Source organism: Papio anubis, chromosome 7, assembly GCF_008728515.1.
Source record: "Papio anubis isolate 15944 chromosome 7, Panubis1.0, whole genome shotgun sequence".
NCBI classification, from domain to species: domain Eukaryota; kingdom Metazoa; phylum Chordata; class Mammalia; order Primates; family Cercopithecidae; genus Papio; species Papio anubis.
Window position 1 is genome coordinate 82831457 of NC_044982.1, and position 12446 is coordinate 82843902.

Consider the following 12446-nt stretch of genomic DNA (forward strand, 5'->3'; position numbering starts at 1 on the left):
GTGTTAGCCAGGATGGTCTCGATCTCCTGACCTCGTGATCCGCCCGTCTCGGCCTCCCAAAGTGCTGGGATTACAGGCTTGAGCCACCGCGCCCGGCCAACCAATGTGTCATCTTTAACGCCTCTACATTCACCTCTAAGCAGGGCCCTTTTTTTCTGACAAGCTAGGGCCCTATGTGAATCAATGCAAGGCTTAAGCTTGAAGTACCTATAGCCAATCCCTGTCCCCTTTCCTGATAGGTAATGGCATCCAGAAAGAATGAAACCTTGAAGCAGGAGACATTGGGTGGCTGAGTCAGGGTGTGGGACTTGAGCCAGTTTCCACTCTGCAAAGATCAGGGAACAAGCACCCTCTCCCTCTTCCCCAGCCTGGAGATGCTAGCCATGAGAACTCAGAGGGGTCTCTGGCCTGGCACTCAACCTCCTGCTCCAGAGCCCCAGGGAGAGTATTGGGGACTGGAAGCACCAAGCCAAAGGCTCTGAGAAGCCACAGTGGCTGGGGATTGAGACTCTGAGCCCAAAAACTTTGCCAGAGAGCCACATAGTAACTCCATAACTCCCAACTCCCTGGAGCTAGAGGAAAGGAATGAAGGGAGGCCAGGTTCAAGAACTCCTAGACCAGTCCTGGTGGTACACAACCTCAGGTACTTTCCCACGTAATTATCTTAACAACCTGTGAGGTATTATCAGAGGTATTCGAAACAGAGCAATTCCATCTTGAATAGGGGCTGAGTAAAATAAGGCTGAGACCTACTGGGGTGCATTCCCAGGAGGTTAAGGCATTCTTAGTCACAGAAGGACATAGAAGTTCAGCACAAGATACAGGTCACAAAGACCTTGCTGATAAAATGGGATGCACTAAAGAAGCCAGCCAGTCCGGATGCAGTGGCTCACACCTCTAATCCCAGTACTTTGGGAGGCCAAGGCAGGTGGATCACCTGAGGTCAGGAGTTTGAGATCAGCCTGGCCAACATGGTGAAACCCCATCTCTACTAAAAATACAAAAATTAGCTGGGCATGGTGGTACTCGGGAGGCTGAGGCAGGAGAATCGCTTCAACTCAGAAGGCAGAGGTTGCAGTGGGAAGATCGCGCCATTACACTCCAGCCTGGGTGACAAGAGTGAAACTTCGTCTCAAAAAAAAAACAGAAACCAACGGCCGGGCGCGGTGGCTCAAGCCTGTAATCCCAGCACTTTGGGAGGCCGAGGCGGGTGGATCACGAGGTCAGGAGATCGAGACTATCCTGGCTAACATGGTGAAACCCCGTCTCTACTAAAAATACAAAAAAAACTAGCCGGGCGTGGTGGCGGGCGCCTGTAGTCCCAGCTACTTGGGAGGCTGAGGCGGGAGAATGGCGTGAACCCGGGAGGTGGAGCTTGCAGTGAGCCGAGATCAGGCGACTGCACTCCAGCCTGGGAGCACAGTGAGACTCCGTCTCAAAAACAGAGCGAGACTAAAAAAAAAAAAAAAAAAACAAAAACAGAAACCAGCCAAAACCAAGCAAAACCAAGATAGCAATGAGAGTGACCTCTGGTCATCCTCACTGCTCATACACTAATTGTAATGCATTAGCTGCTAAAAGACACCCCCACCAGCCCCATGGCAGTTTACAAATGCCATGGCCATGTAGGAAGTTACCCTGTATGGTCTAAAATGGGGAGGAATCCTCAGTTTTGGGAATTCCCCACCCCTTTCCCAGAAAACTCATGAATAAATGAATAATCCACCCCTAGTTTAGCATATAATCAAGAAATAACCATAAAAATGGTCAACCAGGCCGGGCGCAGTGGCTCAAGCCTGTAATCCCAGCACTTTGGGAGGCCGAGGCGGGCGGATCACGAGGTCAGGAGATCGAGACCATCCTGGCTAACACGGTGAAACCCCGTCTCTACCAAAAAATACAAAAAACTAGCCGGGCGAGGTAGCGGGCGCCTGTAGTCCCAGCTACTCAGGAGGCTGAGGCAGGAGAATGGCGTGAACCCGGGAGGCGAAGCTTGCGGTGACCCAAGATCGCACCACTGCACTCCAGCCCGGGCAACAGAGCGAGACTCTGTCTCAAAAAAAAAAAAAAAAAATGAACCTCTAAATCTACTTTATGACATGGTATCTAATTAGCATAAATGCATTCCAAAAGGTGGGTGGCTCCAGCCCAGATGGGCTTCCAGAAGCCTCTTTCCTCTAACTGCTGGGGTCCTTTGGGCACCCCTCCCACCAACATCTCCCTTCCTGTCTGACCAAATTCCCCTTTCCAGAGCCTGGCTCAAGGCAGGAACAATCCTCTCCTCCCAGCACAGTTCTGCAGAGCTCCTGCATCTCGTCTACCCTCTCCCTGCCAGCCTCCTCCCTGCCCACTGTGGCCATTCGGCTACAGTAGCTTGAGCTTTGAATTTCAGGACAAATCTAGAAAACCAGGGATCTAATACCTGGGCTCTGACAACCCAGTGGGGCCTGAGACAGCGCTAGCAGCCCCCAGTGTCATGTGACAGCCTGTAGCTTTTTAGTCATCACTGTCAGGCTTTGCTTAGCACTGGGAACGGGTCCTTGCCCTCTAGGGCCTAAGGGTCAGGTGCTGGTAGCACAACCACAGATAAGACAATGTAAGAAACTCCTGAGATGCAGAGGAACCAAGTCCTATGAGATTCCAAAGGGGAGAGCCACGAGTTCTGCTGGGAGAATGATCCAGAAACTGGTGAGAATGTGGTGGGAAAGAGGGGTGCTCACAGGTAAGCTCATGGAGACGAGAGCACAGAAGTGAGATTTGAACAAAGGCAAGGACCGAAGGGCCCTGGTGCATCATCAGTCAAGGCAAAAATGGTCAGAAGTCTTTCCAAAGTTGTTCAGGGTCTCCTGCAGAGGGTTTGGGGCCCATCCTACCACTGCCAACCCTTCACCATCCTTCCTGTCCACAGCCTGAGGTCACCACTGTCACTGATGTCTGAAGGCCAGAAATAGAAATGAGTCACTTGGCCTTCTAATGTGCTTTATCTAATGCTTGCTTTATTAAAGATGAAACAGTGGCCTTTTGCAGTGGGAGCCTCACTAGGCACCTGAGCTACCCATGTGGTATCGGGTCATTCTTGTTATGCCTGCATGTTCTTTCTGTTACAAAACAGGATCACACTACCTCTTCAGTTTAGCCCCAAGACTTTGCTCTGCCAGGGAAGAGGTGCCGGGATCACCACTAAATATTAGTGCAGTTAAAGTTACCCTTCTCTTCTTTTCCTGTAGCTTAGCAGCAAGGAGACACAGTAGTGGTTTAAGATGAAGGGAAGCCCACCTCCAAGAATGGGATTATGACCTTAGACATGCACCCCAGAGGAAAGAATGCCCACAGTCACTCTGAACATATTCAGAACAGCTCCTGTGCCAGCACAAGCAGAGTGCTGGTCAAGCAGGAAGAGACCTGTCAATACCAGTGAGCAGGAAGTCAGTACAAAAGAGGTCTGGTGGCCAGGCGCAGTGGTTCACGCCTATAATCCCAGCACTTTGGGAGGCCAAGGCAGGTGGATCATAAGGTCAGGAGATCAAGACCATCCTGGCTAACATGGTGAAACCCCATCTCTACTAAAAATGCAAAAAAATTAGCCGGGCATGGTGGCACATGCTTGTAGTCCCAGCTACTCGGGAGGCTGAGGTAGGAGAATGGTGTGAACCTGGGAGGCGGAGCTTGCAGTGAGCGGAGATCGCGCCACTGCACTCCAGTCTAGGCAACAGAGCGAGACTCTGTCTCAAAAACAAAACAAACAAACAAACAAACAAAAGAGGTCTGGCTGTTAATGTCAGGGACCCACAAGCAGGATCTTCAGTCATTATGTGATCTGGAGCATGAAGCCACAAGGTCAGACTCAATGGCACAAAAGAGCCCCAGGATCATCTCAAGACCAGCAGCCACATGGCCTTGAAGCCAAACTATCAAATTACTCCTGTAGGCTCCTTCCATCCACTGGGTAGGAGCAGGATGCCCTTCAGAATCAAGGACAGAGGAGACGGTAGAATGGGTGTCATTAGGAAGATATTCCTGACAGGGTAACAGAGTGTCTTCGTCTGTTCAGACTGCTGTAACCAAGTATCACAGATTGGGTGGCTTATAAACAACAGAAATTTGTTTCTTACAGTTCTGGAGGCTGGAAGTCCAAGATCAAGGTGCCAGCAGACTGTGTCTGGTGAGAGCACACTTCCTGGTTCACAGATGGCACCTTCTATTTACGTCCTTCCATGGTAGAAGAGGCAAGGCAGCTCTCTGGGATGACTACACTCTTATCCCTAATCACCTCCCAAGCCCCACCTCCTAATACCACCAGGAGATTGGAGATGAGGTTTTAACATATGAATCTGAGGTGGAGGACACATTCAGACCATAGCACAGAGCCATATGGAAAAAGAGCTGGGAGGCTGGGGCAAGTCTTCCCAGGAGGAGAGAAAGCTACAGGTATGATTAGAGTGAAGAGAGGGAGGCTGGCTGTCTGCTTCACCCAGTTCATCTCCCACCAAGGACAGGGTTTGGGGGAATCTACATAGAAAAGTTTGTAATGAGGCAGCATGTGCAATGGTTTAAAAAACATAGATTTTAGGGGAAAAAGGAGCATGACTCTACACTTCGCAGCTGTGTGGCCAAGGGCAGTATTCCTTAAAATGTGGCCTTTGGTCCAGTAGCATCAGCCTAACCTGGGAAATTGCTGGAAAGGAAAATTCTTGATCCCCACCCCAGACTATGGAATCACACTCTGGGGGTGAGGTCCCATACACTGTTTTAACAAGCTCTGCCACTAATTTCATTGTACGCTAAAGTTTGAGAACCATTGACCTAAGATACAGTTACCAACCTCTCTAACCCACAGTGTTCTCATCTGTAAAATGGGTTTACATGTAAAATGGGCTCAAATGTAAATAATGCTTACCTCAGGTTATTTTGAGAATTAAATGGATACTACAAGTGCAGAACTTAGCACAAGGCTTGGTTCACAGTAAACCTTCAGTGAATGCCAGTTATTATCACCATTATCTCCCACCTAATCTGCAAACCAAAAAGAATCCACAGCCTAATGGTGCCCTCTTCCTGAGTTATCTGGTCAGTGTCATCTGTCAAGCACCCACAGCATCGACAAAAAGACATGAGGCATATCTCCCTCCCATGTAGTGAGAGAAGGAGAGCTGAGAACTTCTGGGAGGTGCCCTGGTTCAGGCCCCCACTCCAGAGCTACCAGGTGTATGAAGCATGACCTGCCAGGTGTGACGCCTCCTTTATATCTCCCACACAAGGGAACAGGGCACATACCGGCTGCTCAGTCCTCACTGAAGAGTGAAATCAACCTCAACTTCTCCATGTTCCATGTAATGATGAGCCTTTACCACCACCTATTCCAGGGTTGTGGGAAAACTATGTAGTCAAAGAACCAATTGGAAAGGTTGATGTGCTTATGCAAAGATTTCGTTAGGGAAGTGTAAGGCTAAGGGTTAACCTCATGGTGTGAACACCCTTACATTTATACAAGGGCAAATCCTGGTCAAGGACTGCTCTAGTATAAACAGCAGGAACTGAGTTCATGGTAGCCTTGTCTAGAAGAAGGCGTCACACAAAAGCAAAGGGAGGAAAGGGGTGGGGCCTCTGTTGGCCTCATGGGGCAAAAGATGAAGCTTCTTTACCTGAAAATGGATTTCACAGATCCTGAAATCTCCTGCATTTATTTTTGGCACACATCATTCTGAACAGTTGTTCCCATTTTTCTTCAAATATGTTGCTTTAAAAATACGTTCTTCAATTTTTCTTTTTTCATCAGAGAGAGTCAACTAGATGTTAATATATCTTTAGCATCTGCTAATTTCCTGTTTAATAAGGAAGTTCTGTGCAAAGTAACAGCTCAGCTGTAAGAAGTAAAATTCCTGCTGGGCGCCATGGTTCATGCCTGTAATCCCAGCATTTTGGGAGGCCGAGGCAGGCGGATCACCTGAGGTCAGGGATTCAAGACCAGCCTGGCCAACATGGTGAAACTTCATCTCTACTAAAAAATTACAAAAATTAGCCAGGCGTGGTGACGGGTGCCTATAATCCCAGCTACTTGGGAGGCTGAGGCAGGAGAATCGCTTGAACTGGGAGGCAGAGGTTGCAGTGAGCTGAGATTGTGCCACTGCAATCCAGCCTGGGCAACATCAAACAGAAAAAAAAAAAAAAGACTGGGCACGGTGGATCACACCTGTAATCCCAGCACTTTGGGAGGCCAAGGCAAGCAGATCACCTGAGGTTGGCAGTTCAAGACCAGCCTGACCAACACGGAGAAACCCTATCTCTACTAAAAATACAAAAATTAGCCGGGCATGGTGGCACATGCCAGTAATCCCAGCTACTCGGGAGGCTGAGGCAGGAGAATCGCTTGAACCCAGGAGGCGGAGGTTGTGGTGAGCCAAGATAGCGCCATTGCATTCCAGCCTGGGCAACAAGAGCAAAACTCTGTCTCAAAAAAAAAAAAAAAAAGCCAGGCATGGTGGTTCACGCCTGTAATCCCAGCACTTTGGGAGGCTGAGGTGGGCGGATCACCTGAGGTCAGGAGTTTGAGACCAGCCTGACCAACATGGAGAAACTCCATCTCTACTAAAAATACAAAATTGGCCAGGCGTGGTAGCACATGCCTGTAATCCCGGCTACTCAGGAGGCTGAGGCAGGAGAATGGCTTGAACCTGGGAGGCAGAGGTTGCAGTAAGCAGAGATTGCACCGTTGCACTCCAGCTTGGGCAACAAGAGTGAAACTCCAGCTAAAAAAAAAAAAAAAAAAAGAGAGAGAAGTAAAATTCCACCCTGGAAAATAAGATGGTTGAACCACTGAGTTCAGAGTAAACATCAGAAACTAAGAATTCTAGTCTTCTGATTCCAAAATGGCAATAAAGAAGCAAGTTGGGCTGGGCGCACTAGCTCATGCCTGTAATCCCAGCACTTTGGGAGGCCGAGGCAGGTGGATTACCTGAGGTTGGGAGTTCGAGGCCAGCCTGGCCAACATGGTGAAACCCCGTCTTTACTAAAAATACAAAGTTAGCCAGGTGTGGTGGCATGAGCCTGTAATGCCAGCTATTTGGGAGGCTGAGGCATGAGAATTGCTTGAACCTGGGAAGAGGAGATTGCAGTGAGCCGAGATTACGCTACTGCACTCCAGCCTGGGAAATAGAGTGATAGTCTCAAAAAACAAACAAACAAACAAAGCAAGCTGGCTTCACTCCCTCTCCACAGAAAACTAGTAACCAACATACAGTACCAAGATTATCACCAGCAATATCCCAGAAGTCCAGAACTCAAATATAAAGATGAGACAATTTCTGGGGCCACAAAAAAAGGGAAAAAGCTCCAAGCAGATGGTAAGAGAATCAGACTTCCCTATCCACAATGCCCCTGACCCCAATCTGTCCAGCACCAAGTATATAGAAAATTTCCCCTGACTCACAGTTTCTACACTAAAATAAAATAAAATAAAATAAAATAAAATAAAATAAAAAGATTGAGGTGGACAACCAGCTTCCCCACTGTCTTGGGTTCCCCAGGCAGGAGATCTGTTCCTGCCTCAATCCAGGGGAAGCACTAGAAGTCCCTAAAGGGAGAAATATCTCAGAGACACTCTGCTCTGTACTCAGCCAAAGGAGATGTCAAACAAGAGCAGCTCTTCAGCAGCACACTATAGGAAGTTCATTCCACAAGTCCCTGGGCATGAACCTTGAGGCAGCCTTCCTACACTACACTACCTTTGGGACCTCCCCCATTCTTAACAGGCACACTGTTTACTAAAACTGAGGCAAACCTGGGCTTAAGGCACCATCTAGTGCCAAAAAAGAGGCAGTGACTTAGCAGGGAAAAAAGAAGTAAAAAAATCAACAGGTAAATTACAAAGAATTCCTAAGCAAACATATTGAATAAAAAACAAAACAATGAGGGATAAAAATACCTTCAAAAGGAAAAAAAAGGCAGACAGAGAAAACTGGAATAAGTAACGAATCCTTAAATGCCAAAACATAGACATACATCCATAAGAAACAACAGCAATCTGAGACTCATGACCTCAAATGGACAAAGCAAGGAACCAGCAACTGGCCCTAATGAGACAGCAATATGTTTGAACTCTCTGGCCAAGAATTAAAAACATCAGTTTTGAAGAAACTCAGTGATCAAAAAGATAACACGGAACAACAATTCAGAACTTTTTTTCTTTTCTTCTCTAATCCATTATGACTGGTAGCAATTCAGAAATTTATCACAGAAATTTTACAAGAGTTTGAAATAATAAAAATCAAATAAATCTTGAAACTGAAAAATACATTTGCTAAACTGAAAAATTCAATAGAGGCTCTCAAAAGCTGAACGAATCAAGGAGAGGAAAGAATCTGTGAGCTTGAAGACAGATTATCTGAAATTTCAGTCAGAGGATAAAAAGAAAAAAGAATGAAAAGAAACAAAGATCACATATAAGATACAGAAAATTGTCCAGGCACAGTGGCTCATGCCTTAATCCCAGCACTTTGGAAGGCCCAGGTGGGTGCATTGCTTGAGCTCAGGAGTTCAAGACCAGCCTAGGCAACATGGTGAAATCCCCATCTCTATAAAAAGAAAATTTAAAAATTATCTGGGCATGGTGGCCTGTACTGTAGTCCCAGCTACTTGGGAGGCTGAGGTGAGAGTATCACTTGAGCCCAGGAAGTCAAGGCTGCAGTGAGCCAAGTGCCACTGCACTCCAGCCTGTGTGACAAAGTGAGATCCTGTTCCAAAAAGAAAAAACAGATACAGAAAATTACCTCAAGGCCAACCAATTCTAAAAAGTATTGGTGTTCAAGAGGGAATTGAGTAAGAACAGCGGTGGAAAGCTTATTCAAAAGAATAATGACAGAAAACTTTACAAAACTTGAGAAAGAGATAAATACTGAGGTACAAAAAAGTCAGAGAACACTAAAGAGATTCAACTCAAACAAGACTACTCCAAGGCATGTAAGAATCAAACTCTGAGGCCGAGTGCGGTGGCTCAAGCCTGTAATCCCAGCACTTTGGGAGGCCGAGACGGGCGGATCACGAGGTCAGGAGATCGAGACCATCCTGGCTAACACGGTGAAACCCCGTCTCTACTAAAAAATACAAAAAACTAGCTGGGCGAGATGGCGGGCACCTGTAGTCCCAGCTACTCGGGAGGCTGAGGCAGGAGAATGGCATAAACCCGGGAGGCAGAGCTTGCAGTGAGCTGAGATCTGGCCACTGCACTCCAGCCTGGGCGACAGAGCAAGATTCCGTCTCAAAAAAAAAAAAAAAAAAAAAGAATCAGACTCTGAAAGAGCAAGGACAAAGAGAGGATCCTAAAAGCAGCAAGAGAAAAGAAGTAAATAACATATAAAGGAACTCCAATCCATCTGGCAACAGACTTCCAAAACAGAAACTATACAGGCCAGAAGAGAGTGGAACAACATTTTTAAAATGCCAAAAGAAAAAAACCTCCCATCAAAGAGTACTGTATCCAGCAAAACTATCCTTCAAATAGGAAAGAGATATAGCCTTTCCCAAACAAAAAAAAGGTGAGAGAATTCACCTCTTAACTTTTTCTTCTCATTTCTTATAAGGGACCAGACTTGCCTTACAAGAAATGCTAAAGGGAGTTGTTTGTCTGAAAGAAAAAGCACTAATGTGAAAAGATAATTTTTTTAAGGCATAAAACCCATTGAGGGCCAGGTGCAGTGGCTCAGGCCTGTAATCCCAGCACTTTGGGAGGCCAAGACGGATGGATCACGAGGTCAGGAAATCAAGACCATCCAGGCTAACATGGTGAAACCCTGTCTCTACTAAAAAATACAAAACAAAAACAAAAACAAAAAAAACTAGCCAGGCAAGGTGGCGGATGCCTGTAGTCCCAGCTACTGGGGAGGCTGAGACAGGACAATGGCATATACCCGGGAGGCAGAGCTTGCAGTGAACTGAGATCCAGCCACTGCACTGCAGCCTGGGCCACAGAGCGAGACTCCGTGTCAAAAAAAAAAAAAAGCCATTGGGGAAATTAAGTACATAGACAAACCCAAAACACTAATATTATAAACGTGGTGTGCTATCCACTCATAACTCTAATATGAAGCCTGAAAGACAAATCTATCAAAAACAATGATACCTACAGCAACCTGTTGAGACAGGCATTATAGGCCGGGCGCGGTGGCTCACGCCTGTAATCCCAGCACTGTGGGAGACAGAGGCGGGTGGATCTCCTGAGAAAATCACTTAACCACAAACGAAGAAAGTAAGAAAGCAAGAAAGGAAGAGAGGAGTTATAAAACAAACAGAAAGCAAGCAACAAAATGGTAGTAGTAAGTCCTCACTTAATAATAAAGCTGAATGTAAATGGACTCAATTCTCGTATTAAAAGCCGCAGAGTGGCTGAATGGATAATCTTGCTTCCACAAGAAACTCACTTCACCAATAAAGCCATAGACTGAAAGTGTGGAAAAGATATTCCATGCAACTGGAAACCAAAAAAGGGCAGGAGTAGCTACAATCATATCAGATAAAAGAGACTACAAATCAAAGACTGTTTGAAAAGATAAAGAGGGTCACTATATAGTGATAAAGTGGTGAATTCAGCAAGAGAATATAACAATTATAAATATCAGGTCGAGTGCAGTAGCTCACACCTGTAATCTCAGCACTTTGGGAGGCCAAGGCGGGCAGATCACTTGAGGTCAGGAGTTTGAGACCACCCTGTCCAACATGGTGAAACCCCATCTCTACTAAAAATACAAAATTAGTTGGACGTGGTGGTGCATGCCTGTAATCCCAGCTACTCATGAGGCTGAGGCTGGAGAATTGCTTGAACCCAGGAAGCAGAGGTTGCAGTGAGCCAAGGTCATGCCATTGCACTCCAGCCTGGGCAACAAGAGTGAAACTCCTCCTCGAAAAAAAAAAAAAAAAAGATAAATATCTATGCACCCACCAATGGAACTCCCCCAGGTATATAAAGCAAACATTAATAGATCTGAAGGGACAGATAGACTTCAATACAAAAATAGCAGGGGACTTCAACATCCCATTCTCAGTAAGGGACAGATCATCCAGACAGGAAATGAACAAAGAAATATCACAGTTAAACTATACACTAGATCAAATAGGCCTAACTGACATGTAAAGAACATTTTGGCCAGTGCAGTGGCTCACACCTGTAATACCAACACTTTGGGAAGCTGAAGCAGGAGGTTCACTTGAGCCCAGGAGTTCAAGACTAGCATGAGCAGCATAGCAAGACCCTATCTCTACAAATACTTTTTAAAGAACATTTTACCCACCTGCTGCAGGATACACATTCTTTTGGCCAGTACATGAAACATTCTCCAGGATAGACCATACCTTATGCCACAAAGCAAGTCTTAACAAACTCAAAAAAGTAGAAATCGTATCAAATGTCCTTTCTGACCACAATGGAATAAAACTAGAAATCAATAACAAGAGGAACCTCAGAAAATACACAATCACAAGGAAATTAAACATGCTCCTAAACAGTCAATGGTCAGTGAAGAAATTAAGAAAGACATTTAAAAATTCTTGAAACAAATGCAAATGGAAATACAACATACCAAAATCTATGGGACACAGCAAAAGCAGTGCTAAAAGGGAATTTTATAGCAAAAAACATCAAAATCCAAAAGTAGAAAGACTTGGCCAGGAATGACGATTCATCCCTGTAATCTCAGCACTTCAAGAGGCTGAGGCAGAAGGATCACTTGAGGCCAGGAGTTTGAGACCAGACTGGGCAACATAGCAAGACCACATCTCTACAAAAACTGAAAAATTAGTCGGGTATGGTGGTGTGCACCTATAGTTCTTAGGAGGCTGAGACAGGAGGATTTCTTGAATCCAGAAATCTGAGGCTGCAGTGAGCTATGGCCATGCCACTGCACTCCAGCCTGGTTGACAGAGCAAGACCCTGTCTCAAAAAAAAAAAAAGGAGAAAGACTTCAAATAAATAACATAATGATATACTTCAAGGAACTAGAAAAGCAGGAACAAATCAAACCCAAAACAGAATTAACATTAACATTCTGTTAATGGGTTAACATTAATTAAACCCATTAACAGAAGGAAAGAAACAACAAAGATCAGAGTGAGACAGGCACGGTGGCTCACGCCTGTAGGCTCAGCACTTTGGGAGGCCGAGGCGGGTGGATCACGAGGTCAGGAGTTCAAGACCAGCCTGGCCAATATGGTGAAACCCCGTCTCTACTAATAATACAAAAATTAGCTGGGCGTGGTGGCACATGCCTGTAGTTCCAGCTGCTCGGGAGGCTGAGGCAGAAGAATTGCTTAAACCCAGGAGGCGGAGGTTGCAGTGGGCTGAGATTATGCCACTGTACTCCAGCCTGGGTGACAGAGCAAGACTCTGTCTCGAAAAAAAAAAAATCAGAGTGGAAATAAATGAAATTGAGACTAAAAAACAATACAGAAAATTGATGAAG

The 12446-nt window shown here is 45.9% G+C and overlaps 1 long non-coding RNA gene across 2 annotated transcripts in view; it reads right to left on the reverse strand.

The window, feature by feature from the left end:
• Positions 1–12446, reverse strand: part of LOC101008523 — a 42382-nt gene that overhangs the window by 14826 nt on the left and 15110 nt on the right. The gene's annotated exons all lie outside the window — the stretch shown is intronic.